At 48.0% G+C, this 20,639-nt stretch overlaps 1 long non-coding RNA gene across 1 annotated transcript; it reads left to right on the top strand.

The window, feature by feature from the left end:
* The first annotated feature begins 289 nt into the window (after window positions 1-289).
* Window positions 290-18,893, top strand: LOC123085406 (uncharacterized). Its single transcript, XR_006439712.1, has 10 exons — window positions 290-744; window positions 1,350-1,440; window positions 16,109-16,598; window positions 16,683-16,902; window positions 16,999-17,196; window positions 17,282-17,455; window positions 17,524-17,834; window positions 17,974-18,218; window positions 18,304-18,429; window positions 18,664-18,893. It is a non-coding gene; the product is annotated as an uncharacterized lncRNA (long non-coding RNA).
* The last annotated feature ends 1,746 nt before the right edge of the window (window positions 18,894-20,639 follow it).

Genomic DNA, 20,639 nt, shown 5'->3' with positions numbered 1-20,639 from the left:
GTGGAGGGGAGTGGTGGTGCCCGATAGGGTTTGTTTGCGGACAAAACAGAGATTGACCGGTTTGACCGGCTTTTAGAAAAGCCGACCGGTCCAACCGGTTAAAAAAAGAAAATACTAAAAAAATATGAAAGAAAAAAAGTAAAGTAAATTAAAGAAAATAGTTGTAATGAAATAAAAATGTAAACCGTGTAACACTACTTGACACTCGCCTTACATTTTCACGAAGGCGCGGGACTTAGCAAAAATCACGCGCGAAGCTGAAATCCTCTCCCTGCCCGGCTAAAATCCCCCCAAATCCACAAGCTCACTCTGTTTCCCCCCATTCCCTGCGCCGCCGAAATCCTCTGTGCCCGCCCCGCCGTCTCCGCCCACCCACCCACCGGCCGTCGCGCCGCCCCTCCTCCGGCGCCGTTCCTCTCCTCCAGATCTCCCCCGCCCCCACCCCACACATCGCCTTTTCCTCTCCCGAGCATGCCCGGCCGCCGCCGCCGCCCCCCGTCCCCCGTTCGCTAGGGTTGAGGTCGCTGGGCCTCCTCCGGCGGCAAGGTGCTCGGCGAGGATGAGAAGAACGCCGGGAACGTCTCCGCCCGGCCCGAGGTCACCGACACTGGCGCCCCGAGCACCTTCTCCTCAGGCGTCGCCGCCCCGTTCCTCTTAGACTCCGACGCTGCCGGCCACCTGCACCGCCGTCCTCTTCAACTCTTCTGCTTCGTCGACGGTCGCCACCACGCATCGAGGCCCAAGGTAGCGCCCCTCAACTCCTATCCCTCATCTGTGTTCGTGTTGTGCTGGGTCTCAAACGTATCTGAACAAAGCTACCAAGCGAGGCCTAATACGACTGAAGAAATAGAAAGTGTGCAATGTTGTACCAACCGAAAATAAAAACTGTACAAGGCTTTATAGCATTACCATGGTCAAGTAGCTACCCGACCAACAGACATGATCACTGTTGTATATGTTCTAATACAAATATGCGTAGTTTGACACTGTCAAAGTAGTATTTTGATTCACTGTCTTGCATAATCAATTTTTTGTGAGTTTCAGAAATTTGTAAAAATTCAGAAGTAAATTAAATTCTGCCAATTTGCGCCGTGATAGATACAATAACAGAGTACTTTTTAGTTAATAAAAGCTTTCACTCATGGCAGCAAGAAAAACTTGCATTCAGAGTAAAAGCTTTTAATGAGTACATATATATAACAGGTCGCAGACTTTTGATGAGTCAAAGCTTGAATTCAGAGTAGTCTGCAATTTGTTATTTGCAACCTGTTATTTCTGAGTAGTACATATATATATATAACTGGGTAGCAAGATTTGAGCTGACTCGATGTTCTTGTCAACTTGGTCAGTTTGGAGGAAGAAGACTCCCAGGGACACCTCCAACTAAATTGCTCATGGCCAATTATCCTCAGCCCACATAGCACCTAGCACCGACGTGAGGTGAGGATCTCTGTCTTCCAGGATATTAAGTAAACTTTCTGGATCTCTGTCACACCCTAGCTAGTCATGCATTAGAGTGTTGCATCATGTTTACTCTTTCATCAGAAACTTAAAATGGGGATGACAGAACCCCCAGTCCCCTTTGAAACCAACTAGGGTTACTAAAATAATTTTTCAATGAACCTGAAATGCCCTTCTAAAATGCCCATCATTTTTGCCTTGGTTCAGAACCTCTGCCAAAAGTGGTGCACATTTTTCTAGGCCATCCTAGGGTTTTTGAATTAAATCATAGATATTTGAATTTGGGCATTTAAAATAATATAAAATATTTAAATGCTCAAATATCTCCAAACTAAAATGTTTCATGTTGGAAATAATCCAACTATGGACCAGGAGTAGTTTGGTGATTTTTGGAGTTGCCTAGGTATTTTATTTAATTCAACAAAGTTGCAGGTATATTAAATAAAAACAGAAAACAGAAAAATAAATAAAAGGAGTAGACTTACCTGGACCTACCTGCCCAGCCCAGCCGGCCCAGCACTGTGCTGGCCCGTGCCAGCCAGCTGCTTCCTCTTGCCAGAGCAGGCAGGGAGGTGAGCATGGCGCGCCCGAGCTCGCCACGCACCACCCAGCCTCTCTGCATCGCCCTGGTCGCCGTTGCGCCGCGTGGATCGTCTTCTGGTCGTCGCCCCGACCTCGCCGACACCCCATTCACTCTCCCCCGGCTCTCCCTCGCTCTCTCTCCCGCCGACCGAACACCACCGTCGCCGCCGTTCGCCATAACCGTCGTCTCCGACCACCCCTCGCTCCCCCGACCAGCTCAGGAGCTCCGCCTCGACTCCCTCTTCCTCCCCACCGCTCCACGGGTCCCCGGAAGCCCTGCATCGCCGCCACGTCGCCGTTCCCCTCTTCGGACTCCGACCACCGTCGCCGTCAAATTCGTCGTCTCCGGCGCGTCCCCGAGCCCGCTTCGACGCCCACTGCAACCGCGGTGAGCCCCCGGAGCGTTTCCCCCTTCTTCCCTGGTCTCTCCCGACCCCTAGGCCCTAGCTCCACCTCGACCGAGAGCTCCACGCCGCCGGTGATGTCGCCGTCGTGGCCACGGTCGCCGTAGCGCCCAACCGAGCACACCATCGTGCTCCACACATCACCAGGAGCACGTAGAACGCACCAACGCCTCCCCAAACCCCCTGCAACACTGATCCTGACCGCACCCGAACTCCGGCCGCCGCAGCCGAGCTCGCCGCCGTCGACTCCGGCCACCCCGACCCCAACGGGCTCCGCCAAGAGATGCGGGTTGTCCTCAGCTCCACTCCGGTGGCCTCCGCGGTCCATTTGGTGGCCGAAACGACCAAAACCACTCTCGCCGCCGCGCTAATGGTCGCCGCCGGCCAGAACCCCGGCGGGCTGACGTGGCCTAGTTAATTAGTCACTAACCCCCCCACCTACTGATGCTGACAAGTGGGCCCCAGGGCTTAGTCAAAGCTAACCAGCCCGGGTCAACGCGGGATTAGCCCCTGTGTCACTGACGTGTGGACCCCACACGTCAGGTTTGACCCGAGCCAGCCCTGTTGACCTGCTGATGCCACTGTGACGTCAGGCTGACGCAGTAATTGAATTTCTGGATTTAATTTAAATCAGGAAATTCCAGAATATTAATTAAACTTCAAAAATTCATAACTTTTATTCTGTAACTCCAAATTGGACAAATTATATATGAAAAATGATCAGAAAAATTCAATCTATCCATCTGTACTATTTTCATGCATGATCAAACAAGTTAACTTGATGTTTTAAGCAGAACAAGAAAAGGCACTTTAAAAGGCCATATTTGAATTTGGAATTTGAATCTTTGATTCAAATTTGTTCAAACACTTCTGGCTTTAGTTGCATTAGCCCAACACACTCATATTGCCATGTTTCATGCATGCATCATATTGTTGCACATTGTTTGGTGATGCTTGTATATCGATGTCCTTTGCGACAGGTTCTGTTCCCGAGGAGTACCGTGATTACCCTAACGAAGAACCGTATCCGTGCATCGAACCATCAGGCAAGCAACCAACCATTTGATCATATCGATACAATCCCATGTTCTCGCTCCTGCTCTCTTTTACTGCATTAAGACAACGCGATTCAAACTGCTGTGTGCTACGGTAGTTGAACCCATTTCCTCTGCATGACCTGTCATTGCCACAGTAACTAGATGAAACCCACTAGCATGTGTAGGAGTTGATTGAGCCCTATGTATGTGTTGTTCCTACCTTGCTATGCCTGCTATGCTTAGAGTCGTGTCAGGTCTTATTCATCTGGGTGATGGGCTAGAGTGAAATGATTATGTCGGTAATGAGAGTGGTGTGGTGAACACGATTTGGTAAAGGTATCGATGAGAGGCCATGTAGGAGTACATGGTGGGTTGTTTCATTGAAGCCGACCTTAAGCACTGAGATCTGTATGTGTGATTTAAGAATCAGCTACTACCATGCATTGGGCCCGAAACCAATGGACCCTCTCGGCTTCTTATTCACCCTAGTTCTTCGTCCAGGAGTTGCAAGTAGTTTCTGGTGTTTGTAGCCTACTGGAGGCCGTGGACAGCGCTGACCGTAGGGGTGGGCTGTGATGCGGTAGGTACGTGGCACGGTGTACCGAATACCCGTTAGGTATCTCGGGAACCCTGTTCACATCGTTCGGGGCCGTATTGGAAACCTCGGCCGGACTCCCTGCGGATGGAACCTGAATAGGCGATAAACCTGGACTGGAGGCTTAGGTGATTAGGTAGGTCGTGGCCGACACCCACGTTGGGCTTCCGCTTGAAGGTTGCCGAGTACATGTCGTGTAAACGACGGTAAGTGGTGAGAGCGTGTATGAAGAAGTACCCCCTGCAGGGTTAACATGATCTATTCGAATAGCCGCGTCCGCGGTAAAGGACTACTTGGTTGCCTATACAGTTCATAGACAAGTAAATGGAAACTGATAAAAGCCTCAAGATAAGTGTGAGTGCCGAGGATGGCTCTTCCGTAGGAAGACGGAGGTGGACCCTCGGTAGTGTATTGAAGTGGTGAATAGTGGACTCGTGTGCGCAAAACTATTTCAAGTTGGAGTATCGTAGGATAGTCTAGCCAAGAGTCAAAGCTGGCTTGCTGCAATTACTCCACCAACCCTTCTTGATACTATGCATGTATGTAGGATCTGATGTAAGTCTTGCTGAGTACCTTTGTACTCATGTTGCTATAATCTACATTTTTACAGAAGACGCTGCAACCCCTTCTGATGGGTTCTATGTAGACGTTGACATCAACGAGTAGGCTAAAGACCCAGGTGGTGACCCTGAGCTTGTGAAGGACCACGTAGTATAGCTAGGCTTTCCAAGCCTCTTTTATTTACTAGTTGTCTGTACTCAGACAAGTTACTTCCGCTGCTGGTTTGTATGACTGTATGACTTGTATGTTGGGTCGTGAGACCCGTATCTTTGTGTATGATATGTATGGCTCCCTGAGCCTTAAATAAAGTACTTGTGTCGTAGAGTCATGTTGTGATGCTTCGTTGTATTTGCACATATCGAGCATATTGTGTGTATGATTGAAATGCTTGGTATGTGTGGGATCTGACTATCTAGTTGTTTATCTTTAGTAGCCTCTCTTACCGGGAAATGTCTCCTAGTGTTACCGCTGAGCCATGGTAGCTTGCTACTGCTCTGGAACACCTAGGCTGGCCGGCATGTGTCCTTCTTCGTTCCTGTGTCTGTCCCTTCGGGGAAATGTCACGCTTTGAGTACCGGAGTCCTGTTAGCCCGCTACAGCCCGGTTTACCGGAGTCCTGCTAGCCCAGTGCTACAGCCCGGACCCACTTGCTGATGACCGACACGTTCGAAGCTGGGTCATGGATGCCTGTCCCTGTAAGTCTGTGCCACTTTGGATTTACGACTAGTCATGTCAGCCCGGGCTCTTTATCATATGGATGCTAGCGACACTATCATATACGTGAGCCAAAAGGCGCAAACGGTCCCGGGAAAAGGTAAGACGACACCCGTGGGGATACCGTGCGTGAGGCCACAAAGTGATATGAGGTGTTACCAGCTAGATCGATGTGACATCGAGTCGGGGTCCTGACAGCGTTGGCATCAGAGCCGGACTGCCTGTAGGTTCTCCAAGCCAAACTGGTCGATGTTGAGTCTAGAAATTCTTTAGTTATATGTAGGGGAATTGTTTGTGGGTTGGAACGTAAGGCTCTTTTTACTCCTTATACCTTATGACTTTCTGATCTGAGTCAGTCCATTCTTCCATCGGGGGTTAAGGAATTAGGATCTGTTCTCTCTATCAGGTTCACGTGTTACTAATCAGTAGTACCTTATAAGTTTGATGGTTATCAGCCTAGTTCAGTTCTACTACCACATTATGTTGTTGGAATGGTTTCAGAACTTGATATGATGATGTTGAGTGTGTACGAAATCCTTTGTCAGATGTCTCAAAATCCTTTTTGAGCATTTACAGCTGTTATGCTGCCGAAATTTTGCTAGAAATTCTAATGCCTTTGCATTATAATTGTGCTTTCAGATGGCCACTCGCGACCTCAATCAAGTGGTTCGCCTGACTCGATGTCTAGATGTACCCGGCCATACTGCTAAGTTGGTCAGGGTAATGACTGAGGCCGGATACCGCTGGTATCCCGAGTACACGGTCGAAGAGCAATTCCGAGATTTTAATCAAAGCCAGTATCTCTGCACCGTCAGAATATTTCCATCTTATCCTGGATCCACTGAGCCTCTTCACTGCTCCTATGGACTCGGGGTTACTATCGAGATGGCTGTGCAGGATGCCGCCTACTCTATGATGACCATTATGCGAGTCAGATCTGGTCTATTTCGGGACTCTGACTTCCGGTATATGCCAGGATCACTTCCGGGAGCACAAGGGTATCTCCAGGCTATCTATGCTGACTCCACTCAGGAGGATTCACGGACTCGCACCACTGCTGAGATGCTCGAGGATAAGGACCGTGAAAATCGGGCCTTAAGGTTAGAGCTCTTCAATACCCGTGCTGACCACTGGGCCACTTTGACTCGGTTCGCACCGGCGGTGCAAGCTGGATATTCAGATATGCGCGATCTCTATCCAGTGAGATCTGCTCTGCCGGACGTGATGGTTTGGCGTGATGTAGGAGGCATCACCCCACCTCGCGGTCCCCGCAGGCCACCGTTTGCTGGTCCAAGGCCTCATCTTAGCCCCTATGGTCCACAAGCTCCGCGAGATCGTCTGTTTCCGGATGAACATGTTGAGCTTCCAGGCTATGGAGGTGACTTCTATGAGGACTACTACGGATCGGTCTGAGTTAGTGGTAGTACCACTAGTTCGCACTAGCTGTGTCGTCTATCGTCCCGCGTGACTCGTGGGTTATGACCTAGTTTGTACTCTTTCCGGAGGTGTAGAAAAATAATGTATAGGAGCTTGGAATGCCTCCGATGAGCTGTAATCCTTTTCTCACCGTAATAGTACTTTGTTTGGTCTTGTACTAAACCTTGTATGGTGTGTATGACGATGGAATAAAGAAGCAGTTTCTGTATCTACCATGTCATACGGATGATCATCTTGCATTCCGAGTTATTTCTTACATTATGTATCCCATGTCGGAATTTCATCATTCTGACTAAATCATTGTCTTGTTTACCTAGGATGGTCAACACGCGCGCCAACCCTGCTTCTCAAGAGCAGGCCGAAGGCAGTGAAGCCAGGAATGAAAATCTGCCTCATCCTCCTTCACTAGCCGAGGTGATGATGGAAGCTGAGAGAAACAAGCGGGAGACAAACCGTTTGTTAGAGCGTATTGAACAGAATACAGCACACCATCAGAGGGCTAACGTGGTGTCACTCAATGATTTTATCAAATTGCATCCACCCACGTTCCACCACTCCGTCGAGCCTCTCGACGCTGATGACTGGCTTCGCAGTATCTCTCACAAGCTGCGTTCCGCGCTGGTAGCGGAGGCTGACAAGGTCACCTTTGCCGCATATCATCTTGAAGGCCCCGCCAGTCTATGGTGGGAGAATTATGGAGCCATGCGCCCAGCAGGCCATGTCACAACTTGGGCTGAGTTCAGTGAGGCTTTCCGTGAACATCACATTCCGGAGGGTCTCATGGACCGTAAACGTGAAGAATTTTGCAGTTTCACCCAAGGCCGACTTTCTGTGGACGTCTATAGCAGAGAGTTTGGTAATCTCGCCCGATATGCAACTGAGGAAGTGTCTACTGACGCCAAGAAGCAAGCAAGGTTCCGTAAGGGCCTTAGTCCTGAGCTTCGCCGCGACCTCCGTCTGCATGAGTGCACATCTTTTTCGAAACTTGTCAACAAAGCCATCAGTGCTGAAACTGGTCAGACTGACTATGACGCAACACGCAAGCATGGCCGTGACCTGGGTTCCTCATCCGGTGCTGGTCCTCAGAAGCGCCGCGTGTGGGTGCCCAACACCGCCCTGCCACCCAGGTTCACACCGAGGCCATCCTTCCAGGCGCCTCGCCCTGTTCAACAGTCTGCACCAACCAAGCCCTATGGGGGTCCAACCAATAATGCTCCTCCACGTACCAGTTCCGTGACTTGTTTCAAGTGTGGGGAATCTGGTCACTATATGCGTGAGTGTCCCCAGACCAACCCCAATCAATCTGCTAAAGCTGTTGGCCGTGGCAAGCCGACAGGGAAGGTGTTCCATGCCAAACCGGTCACCGCTTCACGTGGCCATGTCAACTGTATCTCTGCCGAAGAAGCTCAAGAAGATCCCAACGTCTTTCTCGGTACGCTTCTTGTTAATTGCCACCCGGCATCTGTTCTTTTCGATACAGGAGCCTCTCATTCTTTTATATCTGAAAATTATGCTCGTTTGCATAACGTTGCATTCTGTGACTTGCCATCCTCCATGGTAATTCAAACTCCGGGATCCAAATGGCAAACTTCTAGAGTAAGCCATGGAAATGAAATCCAAGTCGATAGACTTGTTTTCCTCGCATCTTTGATAGCCCTTAAATCTTCAGATATTAATATCATTTTGGGTATGGACTGGATGTCAGCTCATCAAGCCAAAATTGATTGCTTCTCTAGGACTGTTCAACTCACCCATCCTTCGGGGAAGATAGTCAATGTTTTGACTCGAATAGCCAAGCGACAATTATATTCTCTTAACGCCAGCCCTTTGCCAGACCTTGAGGACGTTCCGGTAGTCCGTGACTTCCCGGATGTCTTTCCAGAGGAATTGCCAGGTGTTCCACCTGACAGGGATGTTGAGTTCGTAATAGACCTCATTCCAGGAACCGTTCCGATTGCTAGAAGACCTTATAAGATGGCACCCCTAGAACTAGCCGAGCTTAAGAAACAACTCGATGAATCCTTGAAAAAGGGTTTCATCCGACCTAGTTCATCTCCGTGGGCTTGCCCCGTTCTATTCGTCAAGAAGAAGGATGGTACGGACCGGATGGTTGTAGATTACCGACCTGTCAATTTGGTCACAATCAAAAACAAATATCCACTTCCCAGGATCAACGACCTGTATGATCAGCTCGCTGGATCCTCAGTCTTCTCCAAGATGGATTTGAGGTTGGGATACCATCAAATCAAAATCAGAAACGGGGACATTCCTAAAACGGCCTTTGTTACTCGTTATGGCCAATACGAGTACACCGTCATGTCCTTCGGATTAACCAACGCTCCAGCCACCTTTTCTCGGTTAATGAACTCAATCTTCATGGAGTATTTGGATAAATTCGTCGTGGTTTATCTCGATGACATACTCATCTACTCCAAGAACGAGGAAGAACATGCCGAACATCTAAGGCTAGTGTTGAAGAAACTTCGAGAGCATCGCCTTTATGCCAAATTTTCAAAATGTGAATTCTGGTTGTCAGAAGTGACCTATCTGGGTCATGTAATATCTGGTAAAGGTATTGCTGTTAACCCTGAGCGAGTTCAAGCCGTCCTTGATTGGACTCCACCTGAATCGGTCAAGCAAGTTCGGAGTTTTCTGGGCTTAGCGAGCTATTGTCGTCGCTTTGTCGAGAACTTCTCCAAAGTTGCCAAACCTCTAACTGAACTCCTCAAGAAAGATAAGAAGTTCGAATGGACTCCACAATGTGAGCACAGCTTTCAGGAACTGAAAAGACGCCTGACTTCTGCTCCCGTGCTGGTACCGCCAGACTTCTCCAAGGACTTTGTTATCTACTGCGACGCCTCGCGACAAGGACTAGGTTGCATTCTCATGCAAGATCGACACGTAATTGCTTACGCTTCACGGCAATTGCACCCACATGAGGAGAATTATCCTACTCATGATTTAGAACTTGCAGCCGTAGTCTATGCACTTAAGACCTGGCGACATTACCTCCTCGGTAATCGTTGCGAAATATTCACTGATCACCAAAGTCTGAAGTACATCTTCACCCAACCGGATCTGAATCTCAGGCAAAGACGTTGGGTTGAATTGATCACAGACTTCGACTTAGGAATAACCTACACCCCAGGGAAAGCCAACGTCATGGCTGATGCACTAAGTCGTAAATCTTATTGTAACAACCTGATGTTACAACAAAGTCAACCGCTTCTCCATGAGGAATTTCGAAAGCTTAACCTTCACATTGTTCCTCAAGGTTTTCTCTCCACCTTGGTGGCAAAACCTACCCTTACGGATCAAATTATCAAAGCACAGAAGGTAGATCCGGGAATCTCCCGCATCAAGAGGAACATTCAGAAAGGAATTGCGAATTGCTTCTCCGTTAATGATCAAGGAGTCGTATACTTCGGGGATCGACTAGTGGTTCCCAAGGTGCGCAACCTGAGGCGATTGATCCTTAAGGAAGCTCATGAATCTCCTCTCACCATTCATCCCGGTAGCACAAAAATGTATCAGGACCTACGCCAGAGGTTCTGGTGGACTAGGATGAAGAGAGAAATTGCTCAGTATATTGCCAATTGCGACGTCTGCCGTCGTGTAAAAGCAGAGCATCAACGGCCTGCTGGCACCCTTCAACCATTAGCTATTCCTGAATGGAAATGGGATAAAATTGGTATGGATTTCATTACCGGTTTTCCCAGGACCAAAAGAGGGAATAATGCTATTTTCGTCGTGGTCGATCGTCTTTCCAAAGTAGCTCATTTCTTACCTGTTCGTGAGAGTATAACCGCTAGCCAGCTGGCAGACTTATACATCTCTCGAATAGTGTCCCTCCATGGTGTTCCTTTGGAAATCAATTCGGATCGAGGAAGTCTTTTCACCTCTCGATTTTGGGAAAGTTTCCAAAATGCTATGGGAACTCGTCTCTCCTTTAGCACCGCTTTCCACCCTCAGTCAAGTGGTCAAGTAGAACGCGTCAATCAGATTCTAGAAGACATGCTTCGAGCCTCTGTTATCTCGTTCGGAATGGACTGGGAGAAGTGCCTTCCATTTGCCGAATTCGCTTACAACAACAGCTATCAATCTAGCTCGGGTAAAGCCCCTTTTGAAGTTCTCTATGGACGACGATGTCGAACACCCCTTAACTGGTCAGAGACCGGGGAAAGACAATTCTTTGGCCCGGATATGATTCAGGAAGCAGAAGAACAAGTTCGTATCGTTCGTGAAAAGTTGAAAACAGCCCAATCCCGTCAAAAGAGTCAATATGACCGAAAACATAAGGCTATGACTTTCGAGGTTGACGAGAAGGCTTACCTTCGGGTCACCCCTCTGAAGGGAACCCATCGTTTCGGTATCAAAGGCAAATTGGCTCCTCGTTACATTGGACCTTTTCGCATTCTTGCCAAACGAGGAGAAGTTGCCTACCAATTGGAACTACCTCCGCACCTCTCCAGAGTTCACGATGTCTTCCACGTTTCTCAACTCAGGCGTTGCTTCTCGGATCCTATCCGTGAAGTGGACCACGAAACGCTTGATCTCCAAGATAATCTTACATATCGAGAGTACCCCATTCGTATCCTCGATCAGGCCGAGCGTACCACCCGACGTCATAATATCAAGTTTCTCAAGGTTCAATGGTCGCACCATTCTGAAGATGAAGCAACTTGGGAAAGGGAGGATTGTCTTCGACTTGAATATTCCGCCTTCTTCTCGGAGGAACCCAAATCTCGGGACGAGATTCTTTTGAGTGGGGGTGAGTTGTCACACCCTAGCTAGTCATGTATTAGAGTGTTGCATCATGTTTACTCTTTCATCAGAAACTTGAAATGGGGATGACAGAACCCCCAGTCCCCTCTGAAACCAACTAGGGTTACTAAAATAATTTTTCAATGAACCTGAAATGCCCTTCTAAAATGCCCATCATTTTTGCCTTGGTTCAGAACCTCTGCCAAAAGTGGTGCACATTTTTCTAGGCCATCCTAGGGTTTTTGAATTAAATCATAGATATTTGAATTTGGGCATTTAAAATAATATAAAATATTTAAATGCTCAAATATCTCCAAACTAAAATGTTTCATGTTGGAAATAATCCAACTATGGACCAGGAGTAGTTTGGTGATTTTTGGAGTTGCCTAGGTATTTTATTTAATTCAACAAAGTTGCAGGTATATTAAATAAAAACAGAAAACAGAAAAATAAATAAAAGGAGTAGACTTACCTGGACCTACCTGCCCAGCCCAGCCGGCCCAGCACTGTGCTGGCCTGTGCCAGCCAGCTGCTTCCTCTTGCCAGAGCAGGCAGGGAGGTGAGCATGGCGCGCCCGAGCTCGCCACGCACCACCCAGCCTCTCTGCATCGCCCTGGTCGCCGTTGCGCCGCGTGGATCGTCTTCTGGTCATCGCCCCGACCTCGCCGACACCCCATTCACTCTCCCCCGGCTCTCCCTCGCTCTCTCTCCCGCCGACCGAACACCACCGTCGCCGCCGTTCGCCATAACCGTCGTCTCCGACCACCCCTCGCTCCCCCGACCAGCTCAGGAGCTCCGCCTCGACTCCCTCTTCCTCCCCACCGCTCCACGGGTCCCCGGAAGCCCTGCATCGCCGCCACGTCGCCGTTCCCCTCTTCGGACTCCGACCACCGTCGCCGTCAAATTCGTCGTCTCCGGCGCGTCCCCGAGCCCGCTTCGACGCCCACTGCAACCGCGGTGAGCCCCCGGAGCGTTTCCCCCTTCTTCCCTGGTCTCTCCCGACCCCTAGGCCCTAGCTCCACCTCGACCGAGAGCTCCACGCCGCCGGCGATGTCGCCGTCGTGGCCACGGTCGCCGTAGCGCCCAACCGAGCACACCATCGTGCTCCACACATCACCAGGAGCACGTAGAACGCACCAACGCCTCCCCAAACCCCCTGCAACACTGATCCCGACCGCACCCGAACTCCGGCCGCCGCAGCCGAGCTCGCCGCCGTCGACTCCGGCCACCCCGACCCCAACGGGCTCCGCCAAGAGATGCGGGTTGTCCTCAGCTCCACTCCGGTGGCCTCCGCGGTCCATTTGGTGGCCGAAACGACCAAAACCACTCTCGCCGCCGCGCTAATGGTCGCCGCCGGCCAGAACTCCGGCGGGCTGACCTGGCCTAGTTAATTAGTCACTAACCCCCCCACCTACTGACGCTAACAAGTGGGCCCCAGGGCTTAGTCAAAGCTAACCAGCCCGGGTCAACGCGGGATTAGCCCCTGTGTCACTGACGTGTGGACCCCACACGTCAGGTTTGACCCGAGCCAGCCCTGTTGACCTGCTGATGCCACTGTGACGTCAGGCTGACGCAGTAATTGAATTTCTGGATTTAATTTAAATCAGGAAATTCCAGAATATTAATTAAACTTCAAAAATTCATAACTTTTATTCTGTAACTCCAAATTGGACAAATTATATATGAGAAATGATCAGAAAAATTCAATCTATACATCTGTACTATTTTCATGCATGATCAAACAAGTTAACTTGATGTTTTAAGCAGAACAAGAAAAGGCACTTTAAAAGGCCATATTTGAATTTGGAATTTGAATCTTTGATTCAAATTTGTTCAAACACTTCTGGCTTTAGTTGCATTAGCCCAACACACTCATATTGCCATGTTTCATGCATGCATCATATTGTTGCACATTGTTTGGTGATGCTTGTATATCGATGTCCTTTGCGACAGGTTCTGTTCCCGAGGAGTACCGTGATTACCCTAACGAAGAACCGTATCCGTGCATCGAACCATCAGGCAAGCAACCAACCATTTGATCATATCGATACAATCCCATGTTCTCGCTCCTGCTCTCTTTTACTGCATTAAGACAACGCGATTCAAACTGCTGTGTGCTACGGTAGTTGAACCCATTTCCTCTGCATGACCTGTCATTGCCATAGTAACTAGATGAAACCCACTAGCATGTGTAGGAGTTGATTGAGCCATATGTATGTGTTGTTCCTACCTTGCTATGCCTGCTATGCTTAGAGTTGTGTCAGGTCTGGTTCATCTGGGTGATGGGCTAGAGTGAAATGATTATGTCGGTAATGAGAGTGGTGTGGTGAACACGATTTGGTAAAGGTATCGATGAGAGGCCATGTAGGAGTACATGGTGGGTTGTTTCATTGAAGCCGACCTTAAGCACTGAGATCTGTATGTGTGATTTAAGAATCAGCTACTACCATGCATTGGGCCCGAAACCAATGGACCCTCTCGGCTTCTTATTCACCCTAGTTCTTCGTCCAGGAGTTGCAAGTAGTTTCTGGTGTTTGTAGCCTACTGGAGGCCGTGGACAGCGCTGACCGTAGGGGTGGGCTGTGATGCGGTAGGTACGTGGCACGGTGTACCGAATACCCGTTAGGTATCTCGGGAACCCTGTTCACATCGTTCGGGGCCGTATTGGAAACCTCGGCCGGACTCCCTGCGGATGGAACCTGAATAGGCGATAAACCTGGACTGGAGGCTTAGGTGATTAGGTAGGTCGTGGCCGACACCCACGTTGGGCTTCCGCTTGAAGGTTGCCGAGTACATGTCGTGTAAACGACGGTAAGTGGTGAGAGCGTGTATGAAGAAGTACCCCCTGCAGGGTTAACATGATCTATTCGAATAGCCGCGTCCGCGGTAAAGGACTACTTGGTTGCCTATACAGTTCATAGACAAGTAAATGGAAACTGATAAAAGCCTCAAGATAAGTGTGAGTGCCGAGGATGGCTCTTCCGTAGGAAGACGGAGGTGGACCCTCGGTAGTGTATTGAAGTGGTGAATAGTGGACTCGTGTGCGCAAAACTATTTCAAGTTGGAGTATCGTAGGATAGTCTAGCCAAGAGTCAAAGCTGGCTTGCTGCAATTACTCCACCAACCCTTCTTGATACTATGCATGTATGTAGGATCTGATGTAAGTCTTGCTGAGTACCTTTGTACTCATGTTGCTATAATCTACATTTTTACAGAAGACGCTGCAACCCCTTCTGATGGGTTCTATGTAGACGTTGACATCAACGAGTAGGCTAAAGACCCAGGTGGTGACCCTGAGCTTGTGAAGGACCACGTAGTATAGCTAGGCTTTCCAAGCCTCTTTTATTTACTAGTTGTCTGTACTCAGACAAGTTACTTCCGCTGCTGGTTTGTATGACTGTATGACTTGTATGTTGGGTCGTGAGACCCGTATCTTTGTGTATGATATGTATGGCTCCCTGAGCCTTAAATAAAGTACTTGTGTCGTAGAGTCATGTTGTGATGCTTCGTTGTATTTGCACATATCGAGCATATTGTGTGTATGATTGAAATGCTTGGTATGTGTGGGATCTGACTATCTAGTTGTTTATCTTTAGTAGCCTCTCTTACCGGGAAATGTCTCCTAGTGTTACCGCTGAGCCATGGTAGCTTGCTACTGCTCTGGAACACCTAGGCTGGCCGGCATGTGTCCTTCTTCGTTCCTGTGTCTGTCCCTTCGGGGAAATGTCACGCTTTGAGTACCGGAGTCCTGTTAGCCCGCTACAGCACGGTTTACCGGAGTCCTGCTAGCCCAGTGCTACAGCCCGGACCCACTTGCTGATGACCGACACGTTCGAAGCTGGGTCATGGATGCCTGTCCCTGTAAGTCTGTGCCACTTTGGGTTTACGACTAGTCATGTTAGCCCGGGCTCTTTATCATATGGATGCTAGCGACACTATCATATACGTGAGCCAAAAGGCGCAAACGGTCCCGGGAAAAGGTAAGACGACACCCGTGGGGATACCGTGCGTGAGGCCACAAAGTGATATGAGGTGTTACCAGCTAGATCGATGTGACATCGAGTCGGGGTCCTGACAATCTCTGTCTTTCGTATCTGGATATAACCAAGAAGCTGGATATTAAGTAAACCAGGACATATTTTTGTCTTCCAAGTTGTGTTCTTTTGACATATAACCAGGAAATTAAGTAAACTTCCTGGAAGGCACCTGCAATATACTCCTTAGTATCCAAGATGTAAGACAACTCTATGTTCTATGAAATTGTGCTTCTTGCCAAGAAGTTCTCGCCCTATGATTGTGAACTTTTGCATATGATTTTTTTTGATAGCATATGAACTTTTAAACATGAACTTCTGAAGTGCTCTACTTTTGCATATGAACTTTTAAACATGCCCTTCTCAACTGCTTTAGTTTTGCATATGAAGTTTTGAAATTGATCTTTTGAACTGCTCTACTTCTGCATATGATCTGTTAAATGTGCCTTTTTGAACTGATTTTGTTTTGGATATGAAGTTTTCAACATGAACTAATCGCATTATTGTTTCTTGGAGCAGGTGTTAAGAAGATGCCAGGGAACAAAAAGAACAACAAAGTTGTGAGACTTGGCAATGTGATTGAAAGGTTAGGCAAGTTGACGGGGGTCATAAAGAAGGGCACCGGTGCGACACGTTCCACACAGGTAGGCAGGGCCAAACCCGCACAACGAGCCACGGTGGATGGTACCCAGGGTAGACGAAATGGTCGTACCCTTGTGTCCCGTGTTGCTAGCCCTATCCCCTCTGCCCATTCTGAGGAGGAGTCGGAGGAGGAGAGGGAGGAGGAGCTAGTTATGGAGGAGAGGGAAGAGGAGGCAGAGCAGGAGGGGGAGGAGGAGCTGGTTGTGCAGGAGGAGTTGGAGGAGGGAGAGTATGAGGTGGAGGAATCGGCAAAGCACATGGAATGGCCGGTTCCTAAGGAGACCAAAATCTAGTTGCGTGGGGTGTCCACGCTGCCTTCGCGACCATATCCACATAAGGGGATCATTGTTAAACCAGTTGGTGTGAGGTAAGTGCTTCTGTGGACTCTTAACTACGTCCTTACATTCAAGTTTTTTGCAGATACTAACTTACTTGCCTTTCCATTGTGCAGGGCCTTGGTGGTTATTCCAGAAGGCACAATCCCGCCATGATAGCCAAGCACCATCATTAGATGTCTTTGTAGGCATTATTAACCCGGCCTGGTTCCCATAGGAGACGGTGAGGAGGAGCCAGCTTGGTCTTGGGAGCATTGGAAACGCGCTCCAGATACGAAAGACAAGTGGGACAGGGAGTACCGCAGTGCTTCTGAGCGGGTGGTCAACGATTTTTGGGTAAAATTCTTTGTCAATTTTCTTAGTTATTTCTTTGCCAATATTCAAAATCATTGCATTGATAACTGTCTTATGCTAATTTATGCACTTTGGTAGGACTTCTTTACTTGCGTTGAGGGTATGGAGGATGAAGCTAATGAGGTCGTGGAGGAGATTGCCAAGAAGATTGTCCAAGACATGCCTTACGAGGCTCGCGTCAATGCTGTGGTAAAGTATTTCGCGCGTGAACGCAAGATCCTTCTTAAAAAGCCGCTAGCCCGGAGAGTGCATCTCACCCGTTCCATGTACATGAAGGTAGTTTCCATTTAATTACTTGTGATTGCCTCGATTAAAACAACTTAGTTTCATTCCTAAGTTGGATGTATTTGACATACTTCAGGCGGTTCCCCCGTGGTGCAACAACAAGATTCCTTGCTACCAGCAAATCATATCTAGGTGGATAAACCCAGAGTGGAGGGCCACACGCAGAGCAGCTTCGGAGCGACGTGCCTTGATGGGTGGTCCGGTACACCTTCAAGGCAACCTCAACCTCCATGCTTACGTGCAGAAGAAGGTAAAAATATATTTGGCTTATGAACTTCTCAACTTGTGCCCTTATGGATATTATTGCTTCTATTGCAGAATAGGGAGAGAGGTGAGGGTGAAGAGTCGCTCAATACCTTCACGGGATGATGTCTCTCCCGCAAGTCAAAGAAACTGGAAGGGGGGGTGGGTCAACCCAAGGGCTGGGTTGAGGATTGATGCATATAATGGGAAGTTCAAGGAGTGCAACGGGCCCAACTCTGATCCAGCCTCACATGACATTGATGTTACGGTTTCCCTCAAGTCGGGACAAGGCAAGAAGCGTGGGCGGTTATATGTTGGTGACGGTTCCATCCGTAAGAAGGACATTCCAAAACTTGCCCATCTCCGTGCTACCACGTCGAGCTCAGGTCCTGCTATTGAGCGTCGCCCAGAGCCTGGGCTGCACATGATGCATCAATTCCATGAATGTTTTGCTTCATTGATCTCCCTTCGGGTTTCTTCTTTGCATTGCAACGATGGTAAACTTGTTGTGATGGCATATTGCAGGCTCGCCTAGAGGAAGAAAGCAGGTTGCGGCAGGAAGAAACCAGGTTGCGGCTGGAGGCTCAGGCCAATGCCCTACTTCAACAGGAGCAAGCCATGAAAATGCAGCAAGCCCTGTTTCAGCAGCAGGAATTCATGGTTAAACAGCAGGCGGCCCTGCAGGAGACGTTCGCTCGGTTCAGTACTAATATGCAGGGTTCTACTTTGCGGATCTTCCTCCTGTTCCGCCGCTTCCTACTTTTAGCTTTGTAAGTCTTCAACTTTTCAATCATGCATCTTACCATCATGCTTAAAGATCATGCATCTTACCATCTTACCGTCTCATGCTTGAAGTGTCCTCGATCGGGAGAAGACTCCAATAACTTTGTGGTAGGTGGATCTACACCTGCCCAAGCAAGCCCAGTGACACCCACTGCGGCTCATGGTGCTTCAACCTCCACACCACAATGATCACTCGAGGTAGTTGTCTATGCTTGTGCACTATTGATGCTTGTGTCTTGTCGTTGGTTGTGCCTCTCAACTTGTACCTTGTGTATTGTTGATGGTAGAGCCCACAAATGTTGATCCTTATATTATTCATACTTCTTAGCTTCAGTTTGAAATTTATATGTTGATGCTTGTTAAATCTTGTGCCTTATTGATCTGTAATTTAACTTTGGAAATTCTTACTTGGCTTCAATTTGAAACTTATAGGATTGCATCGTGGATGTCATCAATGGTGGGCATACATGCTGTGGTGGAAGCTGATTGCATCTTTTAGGTTGAACTCATGCTAGGTGTGAACTTGGAACTCATGATTCCATTTGTGGACTCTTGTTGCATCTGTAGGTGAACCCTTGTTGAATATGTACGCTTGTGGACTTTGAACTCATGGCCCTTTTGTTTGTGAACTCTTGTTGCATATGTGCACATGTTTTTGTGAACCTTCTTTGAATATGTATGCATCTGTGGACTACTCATGGTTGGTTTGTTATGGTTGTCAACTTGTAGTATATTGTTGCTATGAACTTTGCTGTATATATATTGTTGGTGCTCCTAGAAGCCATTTGTAGCATATAGTTGCATACGTACACAAATAAAATGCTACTAGCGCTATAAGCCGCGTGTCCCAGTGGCAAGCACCCGGTTTATAAGGCATGTATATGCCCCCAATGGGCTGTAAGCCGTGTGTCCCAGGCATGGCACCCGGCTTATGAGCCATTATGCCACGACCCTGCTGGGCTGTAAGCTGTGTGTCCAAGGACGCGGCACCCGGCTTATAAGCCATTATCCGACGACCCCGCTAAATATAAGCCGGGTTGGGGGCCCTCGGTTTACATTTATACCGTGTGCTTGCCTCGGCCCTCGGTTTACATATAAACCGTGCGGCTCGCCTCGGCCCTCGGTTTACATGTAAACCGTGTGCTCGCTGGCACTCGGCTTATATAAACGGACACATGGCGCAACCGTTAGTGTCCGGCTGCCGTTATATATAAACCGTGTGTTTATTGGCCCTCGGCTTACGTAGGTGTACTCGGCTTATATATAAACCGAGTGTTTTTCCCGTGGCTCTCGGCTTACCCTTGATAAGCCGGTCCTTAGTAAGCCGTGTCCTGTAAGCCGTGAAAAACACTCGGCTTATATATAAACCGAGTGCAAACCGGCATAAGCCTAGTGTTTTGGGCACTCGGCTTATAAGTTTTTTCCTGTAGTGTGTTGTCCTGGTGACTAGAACATATGATTCAACAGCTATCTTTCATCACAAAAGAATGGCCTTCATGCACCATTGGTTTTGGACTGGGACTGCTAAGATGCTTCAGCCTTTAAGAGAAAACTAATTAGGTTATCCATATCTTGTTGCTTCTTTTGCCAGGATTCATTCTTCTCTTGCCGGCTCTTCTTCACAGCTTCCAATTTTTCCTATTGCTTCCTCTGTATCTCTTCAAATGTTGTCCCTTGTGCGTCAAGCCTCGCGGCTAACTCCTCTCGGTGCCTATAAATTGTAGAAACACAACAAGGTTTTACCTTTGATGAGATGAAAAGTGACAGGATAACAAGGTACAAGAGTACCACAGGCTTACAATCTATCAAATTAACAATCTGAAATAGAGCGAAACATTATTAAATGTCAAGAAAGCATACAGATGGGCAAATGAAACATTTAAACATACTTGAGAGGTTTTTTGAGTCCAATTTTCAAATAGATTTCTCCCGTATGTTTGTTTCATCTTTAAAATGCACCGTTCTACTTTAAAAACCAACTTGAGAGGTGCTTGAGTCTAATTTCATAATACATTTATTATAGTGTTCTATATGCGATTAAATACACATCAGTTCCAGTTCTCAACACACACACACACACCAATTCAATGCATGATTTATTCTATTCTAATCTATCTATACCTATACTAATAACAGCCTCCCAAGATATTCTCACGTTAATTAGTAATTAGGAGCTGTTAATCTGGTGGGTCCAAGTTATTACGGTGTAGATCAATCCTATAAATTCCCATGCTACAAAAGTTCCCTAAAAATTATGAGAGGTCAGCAAAAGAAAAAAACACACCTCTGATCTAACAAACGATCCACAAAGATAGGTTGATTTCTCACGCTAGAAACCATATGATACTAAGAGATAATCTAATCTGTTTCTTGCCAGTTCTCTCACAAATAAGTTTCCTTCTATGCGC

This window comes from Triticum aestivum, chromosome 1B, assembly GCF_018294505.1.
Source record: "Triticum aestivum cultivar Chinese Spring chromosome 1B, IWGSC CS RefSeq v2.1, whole genome shotgun sequence".
Lineage (NCBI taxonomy): Eukaryota > Viridiplantae > Streptophyta > Magnoliopsida > Poales > Poaceae > Triticum > Triticum aestivum.
The sequence above is the reverse complement of the archived record's forward strand: the minus strand, read 5'-3'. Positions and strand labels throughout refer to the sequence as shown.